Source organism: Meriones unguiculatus, chromosome 5 (genome assembly GCF_030254825.1).
Source record: "Meriones unguiculatus strain TT.TT164.6M chromosome 5, Bangor_MerUng_6.1, whole genome shotgun sequence".
NCBI lineage: Eukaryota > Metazoa > Chordata > Mammalia > Rodentia > Muridae > Meriones > Meriones unguiculatus.
This window is the reverse complement of record NC_083353.1, coordinates 49643468-49650330: the sequence shown is the minus strand read 5'-3', so window position 1 is coordinate 49650330 and position 6863 is coordinate 49643468. Positions and strand designations below refer to the sequence as shown.

At 44.6% G+C, this 6863-nt stretch overlaps 1 pseudogene; it reads left to right on the top strand.

The window, feature by feature from the left end:
- The first annotated feature begins 5543 nt into the window (after positions 1 to 5543).
- On the top strand, positions 5544 to 5658 carry LOC132654501 (U6 spliceosomal RNA; annotated as a pseudogene).
- Positions 5659 to 6863: the final 1205 nt, after the last annotated feature.

The following is a 6863-nucleotide window of genomic DNA, read 5'->3' as shown; positions in this document are numbered from 1 at the left end:
TGCCGGTGTGACCCTAAGCTGAACCTCACAATCCTATCCATGTACAAATACAGTGGACATTTCTTAGCTGTCTTCGGAGCTAGCTGCCGGTCCTTAATTGAACCCTCCCAGATGTTGGCTCATAGCATCCCGGACTGCAGCCCCTCCATGGTATCTCTGCATGCAGCGTCTACACCTGGCTGGTGGCTGTCTTGCCTTCACTGTGGTGCTAGCCATGTCTCCCCAGTGTCCCTAATTTTCCAAGCAGAACAGCACAATAGGAAGGACAGGTTCTCCATTTAACTGCAGTCCAATCCCAACCACAAACAGTACAGCCACACCCCTCAGGCCTTTTGCCGAGTTTTGCTTCACCTTAGGTGGTGATGTTGTGACATGCTGCTGTCAGGCAACATGATCACGGCAAACCAAAGTCCTTTGTGGGCATGAGTCTGGACATGAGGTGTAAGTGTGGGGCAACCACACTATGCACCATCTTCTCATTCAGAAACAGATATGTTTGAACCCATGCTGCAGAGGAGAAGACAGACATCCTGCCCTCAAACTTCACCCTGGATTCTGTCCACCAGATAGGTCATAAGTGACCAAACTTGGAGCAGGGTCTGTTAGGGCTTTCTGCTCTCTGCTTTTGTCGTGACCACTGCATCAAGTCCACTATCTATGAAATGTGTCCCTAGTTTGGGGCTGTGTGAGGTTCTATTTCTCACAGGATGGTGAAGGACTTAGCTTCTCATGGGATGCCACTCTGTGGAACTGAAGAGACTGCTCTTAGATCCCTGTGTGATGTGACTTTTAGCAACACTTTGCTCTGAGGTCCAGCCTTCGCTGCTGGCTCTCACTAATGAAAGTGCAGATTTCTCCTTGCTGCTTCTTTCTCTATATTGGGCATGCTTTCTAATCTGCATGAAGAGGCCCACACCTCCATCCCAATGCACAAAATTCCCAGATGCGGGTTAGTCAGATGTCACATTTCAGAAATTCATTTTCTGTGACCGTGATCTCCTTCCCTTTCTTCAGAGCAGCAGAGGCAGAAAGAGTGTGATTTCTCCATGTGCAAAATGCACTGTTGGTGCAGGACACAGTGGCTAGGCAAGGGACACTTCAGCAATTCAGGAGGCAAACTACATTTACACATAAAGTAAAAATGAAACATTTTAAAGTCTTTTTTCTTTTAAAGGAAACAGTGGTATATTGGCTCAGAAGTCATTGTATGTCTTTCCTTTAATGAGCCATGATGTTTACATATGTGAGCCATGTTTGCCTGAGGAACGTGATTGCTGGTTTAGTTGTCTGTAATAGATGACTAATGGAATATTTTTTACAGCATTTCCTGGGGCTGCATTGAGGAAGGTGACCTGGTGCCTGGGATGCCAACAGAGTATAACTGGACTGTACTCTGGAGAAAAGGGCTACTTTTCCCTTTGCTGTATCTGTGAATTTAACCTGTAGAAAAACCTTTGCAATGGCTTTAAAGTAATTATAAATAAACTCACAAATCATAATCATTATTGTAGGCCCACAGCACCCAGACAACCCTGTCCCTTAATATCTGTAAGGGCAGTTAGCCAAACCACACTGAAAATGACAGCATCCACCACCTTTGATTCACAAGTAATTAAAGTTTGGGATGGTATGAGGATTATATTGCTATGTCTGTAATCTTGTGTTTAAAATGAGGTAAAGGAGCAGGGAGCTAGATCTGAAGTTACTCTTATGATATTACCAGTGTATAATATATACAAACAATATATTTCAATATTCCTTTTTCCCTTTTATTAAACACATGTACTAAAATACATGCATGTCACAAAGGTTGTGTTGGGTCCTAGTGATCAACTGTAACCCATTAAAGACTGAAACAGATAAATGTCTATGATTGACATCTTTGCTGAGCTTTTGATGGGAGCCAACTGTCTGTTCTCAGTCAAGATGAAAGCTGATTACACAAAATAGCAAGAAGAATGGTCAGTCAATTCCAGAAAGAGACAGTGGAACAGGACTGAAAGTTAGGTTCAGAGCAGAGGCTGTGTGAGGTCATGGTGCTCATGCCTTAGAGCACTGCAGCATAGCTGTTGTCCACACCAAGTGCTTGCATGTTCCAAAGGAACACAAAGACCTGAAGGTGTCAAACACAGAGAAATGACAGTATTTGAAAAGGTGGAAATTATCCTGCCTTCGTCAGAGCAGGACACAGAGATGTGCTGAATTAAGATACTGTAACCCTCATCTAAGTAAAAATCTATGCCAATTAAAATGGAAGAGAAGTCCACTTGTTGAGATTTTTACAATTGTCTACCTCAGTTCTGAAACTTTAAATAGCATAACTTGTTCATGGGTGCTAAACACATCCCTCCTCTCTGGGGAACTTATGGATCCTTAAGTACATGGACACAGAATAAGCTACAGAAAGCAAGCACCTTACACACCTTAACTTTCTGATGAAATTCCTTTTCCATAATGAGGGGACAAATTTACAGCAACATTGTCTTCCTGTTTAAAAAATGTGAATGAAAACATAAACAGGCGCCTTAAATTGTGTTGTATTTACTTATTTGAAGTGTGTGTGTGTGTGTGTTATGTCTGTGTATATATCAGTGTGCTGTTTGCATGTGCAGTGCTCACAGAGGGCAGAATTCGGCATGTAAACATATATTCTAAATGTAGGCTTAGCCACTGAGCCGTCTCTCCAGGCCAAACACGTATATTACAGTAAATACTCTATCTAATGTCTTTCATCAACATTTCCTTATAATTTAACTCAAGATTTATTTAATTTTATATTTAATTATTTGTTTGCATTATATGCAGATGAGCGCAGGTGCCCTAGGGGCCAGATGAGGTCATCCATGCCCTATTGCTGGAGTGACAGGTGGCTGTAAGCCAGTTGACTTAGATGCTGGAACTGAACTCAAAGGCCCTGCAAGACCAGCCAGAGCTCTTAACCTCCAAGCCCTGGCTTCAGCCTCCTCTCTCTGCACTTGACTGTGGCTATGACTTGACTATCTGCTTTGTGCTCCTGATTTCACCTCTCATTAACGATGGTCTATGACCTGAGAGTTAATCCAAATAAACCCTGTCCTCCTCTAAGCCAGTTTTGATTATGGTGTTTTAGTGCAACAACGGAAACAGAAAGGGGAAATAATCAAAACTTTTGAAGCTTTTCCTATACCTGACAAGATGACAAAACAAAAACCAGGCAATGCCCCCCCAAAAACTCAAAATGAGGCAGTGGTAAGGAATCATTTCTGTAATACATGATCATTTTAATACACAGGAAACTTGAAGCAGCAAGGGAGCGCACCTATAGGTACACAATCCAGGCATGACTGACAATGAGAAGGTTTGGCACTCAGGAAAACTTGAGTACAGAGGGGTGTATTGGGCTGGGCCCACCAATATTCCTAAAGGCAATAGTGTTTGGTACCAATGTTGCTGTTACTGTTTGTGATGAATAATTTCTCTTGCCTTTCTTCTCAAATGTTTACTCTATTTCCTTGTCTCATACAATGAGAAGAATCAAGACCCTTTATGGAGCTGTTGACACATTATACATTTTTCTCTGAGGTAGGCATTGGGATCTCCTTCAACATTATCCTCTTCCTCTTCCACCTTTTTGAGTTCCTTCTTGAAAGCAGGCTCCGGATCATTGACCCACTCATCAGTCTCTTGGCCCTCATCCACCTTGGGATGCTAACAGTCATTGGATTCGCAGCTGCTGACATTCTTGCATCTCAGAATATGTAGAATGACATCAAGTGTAACTCCCTGTTCCACTTGCACAGGCTTTTGAGGGGCCTCTCTCTTTGTGTCACCTGCCTGCTGAGCATCCTTCAGGCCATCATCCTCAGTCCCAGAAGCACCTGTCTGGCAAAGTTCAAACCTAAATCCCCACAGCAGAGCCTGTCCCCCCTTCCTGTGCTATGGGCCTTTACATGTCCTGTGGTGCTCACTTCTCCTTCTCCTATGTTGCTGAGTTCAATGTCACCTCACATGGTTTCATATTTGTCACAGAATCTTGCATTATTTTACCTATGGGGTATAGCAGCAGACCCTTATTTTCCATACTGAGGATATTTCGAGATGTGTCTTTTCTAGGTCTCATGGCCCTCTGCAGTGGGTACATGGTGGCTCTCTTGTGCAGACACAAGAAACAGGCTAGGCGCCTTCACAGAACCGGCCTTTCTGCAAAAGTGTCCCCACTGCAAAGGGCCACCAGGACCATCCTGCTGGTCATGAACTTCTTCGTCCTGATGTACTGTTTGGACTGCATCATATCTGCCTCAAGACTGATGCAGGACAGTGACCCAGTCCACCACAGTATCCACATGATGGTCTCCAATGGCTACGCCACCGTCAGTCCCTTGCTGTTCATTGGCACTGAGAAACGAATTGCTTGCTTCTTATGATCCTTGGTGGGGAGGACAGCACATGCTTAACGAGTAATTGAAGGACGAGTGCACTTAAGGAGCCAACTGACAGATGCTCGCTGACAGATGGTGAATCCCAGGCTAGTGTTCATGCTCCTCCAGAAAACTGAACAAATGACTCCTGCTTTGTTAAACTGCTTCCATTGAAATGTGGGTTACAACACCTGTGGAAATTTGAGCCAAATGTCTTCATGCGCATTTCTGCTTGGTGTCAGCAGGGGCCACCTGTTACACATCACAGATTAGGGTGCTCTGTGCACTCATCAAGAAGCTACACTGTGTAGCACTTTTTAATAAGCCAATCACCTTAACACTTTGTATTTTACCTAATTAAATATGGATGCATTATCACAAAATCGCATATCATTCATCAACAGTTCTTTCATAGTTATGGAAAAATAATTGATTCAAAGTCTCAGATGCTTGCTTGTTTATATTAACAGCACTTAACCACAGCCACGATGGAAATAACTCTCTGTCCGTAAGCAGATGAATGTACCAACCACGTGTGGCCTTTATATATCATGGACTATTACTCAGCTTAAACAGGAAGGAAAGCCACCTGTAGGTGTAGGTCCACCACAGAGGAACACATACTTCCCGTGACATGTCAGTCACAGAATGACAAGCTTCTGTATATCTAGGGGTGGAACTGAGAGTACTGTACTGTAATTTTTCAAGAAAGGAAAATGCAATGGTGTTTGCCAGGGGTTGAGGAATGGCACAGTGGAGAATTCTTAATTGGTGTAGAATGACCATTCAGAAAAAGAAGAAAAAACAGTAATCTTCTGAAACCCAATGAGAGGCTGGAGGGGTGGAGGGGTCTGGGCTGGGTAGGGGTGAGGTAACAGTGCTTTCTGCACAAGCATAAAGACTGAATTTGAATCTTCAACACCTATGTAAAAGCCATGCAGGGTGTGAGTTCTTATAGCCTCCAGCACTGAGGGGAGGGGAAGGGCTGAGGTGCAGAGGTGCCCTAAAGCTTTATGTGGCACACTGATCCCTTGCTCTCTCCCCCAGCCTGCATAAACATCACAGACTGCTGTCTGGGTAGTGATTGTCCTTTACTCCCCGTTTCTTGGCAGGAAATATGATCTTTTCCACAAAGTAAAACTTCTTGTGCTTGCTTCGGCAGCACATATACTAAAATTGGAACACTGGAACGATACAGAGAAGATTAGCATGGCCCCTGCGCAAGGATGACATGCAAATTCGTGAAGTGTTCCATATTTAAAAAAAAAAAAACTTCTCCCCATAGTGATATAGTTTCCAATCTCCCTGTCCCACCTGCCCCAATAAACCATCCTACCACACACCATCACACTAAAATTGACCAAGGAGGACACCATCATACCAGACACCATCATATGAGACACCATCACAACAAAAGAGATCAAGGAGGACACCATGACTGAAGAGACCAAGGAGGAAGTGAACGAGGGAAACACCATCATACCAGACACCATCATACAAGATACCATCACAACAAAAGAGATCAAGGAGGATACCATCATAACTGAAGAGACCAAGGAGGAAGAGAACGAGGGCGACAACATCAGACCTGGCCAGCCTCAGGACGCAGGCACAGCTCTCCCTCAAAAAGAGACCGAGGACAACATCACACTTGGCCAGCCTCAGGACACTGGCACAGCTTCCCCCCACAACCAGCGTCAACGCTGGAAGCGGGTGAAGAAGACAATCATGAACGGCCTCAGACATCTGTGCTGCTGCTGCCTGCCACCTGCTAAGACAAAGGCCGCCTCATATAAGAACATGACTCCAAAGAAAAGGGACCTTGGAGCCACCCTCAGCACCAGGTGAGTGCATTACTTCACTTCATTTTATTCACTTTTCCTTCTGTCCTTTGTAACTAATCTCTCCCTAGTGCTATAGTTTCCAGTCTGCCTGTTCTACCTGCCCCAAGATGGGTTCCCATGTTGAGAACTGAGGCCTACAAGCAGCCTGATGGGAATTCTTTAGAAAGAGCCTCCTGCCATCCTTTTGCAAGTGCCCTGCACCCACAAACATGCCAATCCCATCACAGGTTACATTGCTTGAGTCCTCAGACCCAACTCAGAACAAAGCCTGGAAAACTCAGTCTTGGAGTGACTGCAGTGGTAGCTGTGCCCTCTCTTGACACCAATTCTGCCCTAGTTACTCACCTCTTGCATATCTATTCTTGTTCCTTCAAGGCGACCATTCACATTGGATCCCACACTCACCACCACATGCCACACTGTGGAGATGTGATAGGTGTCCTGACAAGTCTAACTAGAGACTCTTGGAGGAGCAACCCACTGTGTCCCTGTGTCATGGCAGCCTCAAGCCCCTACCTCGTGTATGTACCAGCTAGACAGATCTTAAGGCTGCTTCCATTTCTTCAAGTCTCTGCCCTTTGCATATTCTTGCACAGTTAATCAGCCTTGCACAGCCTTTGGG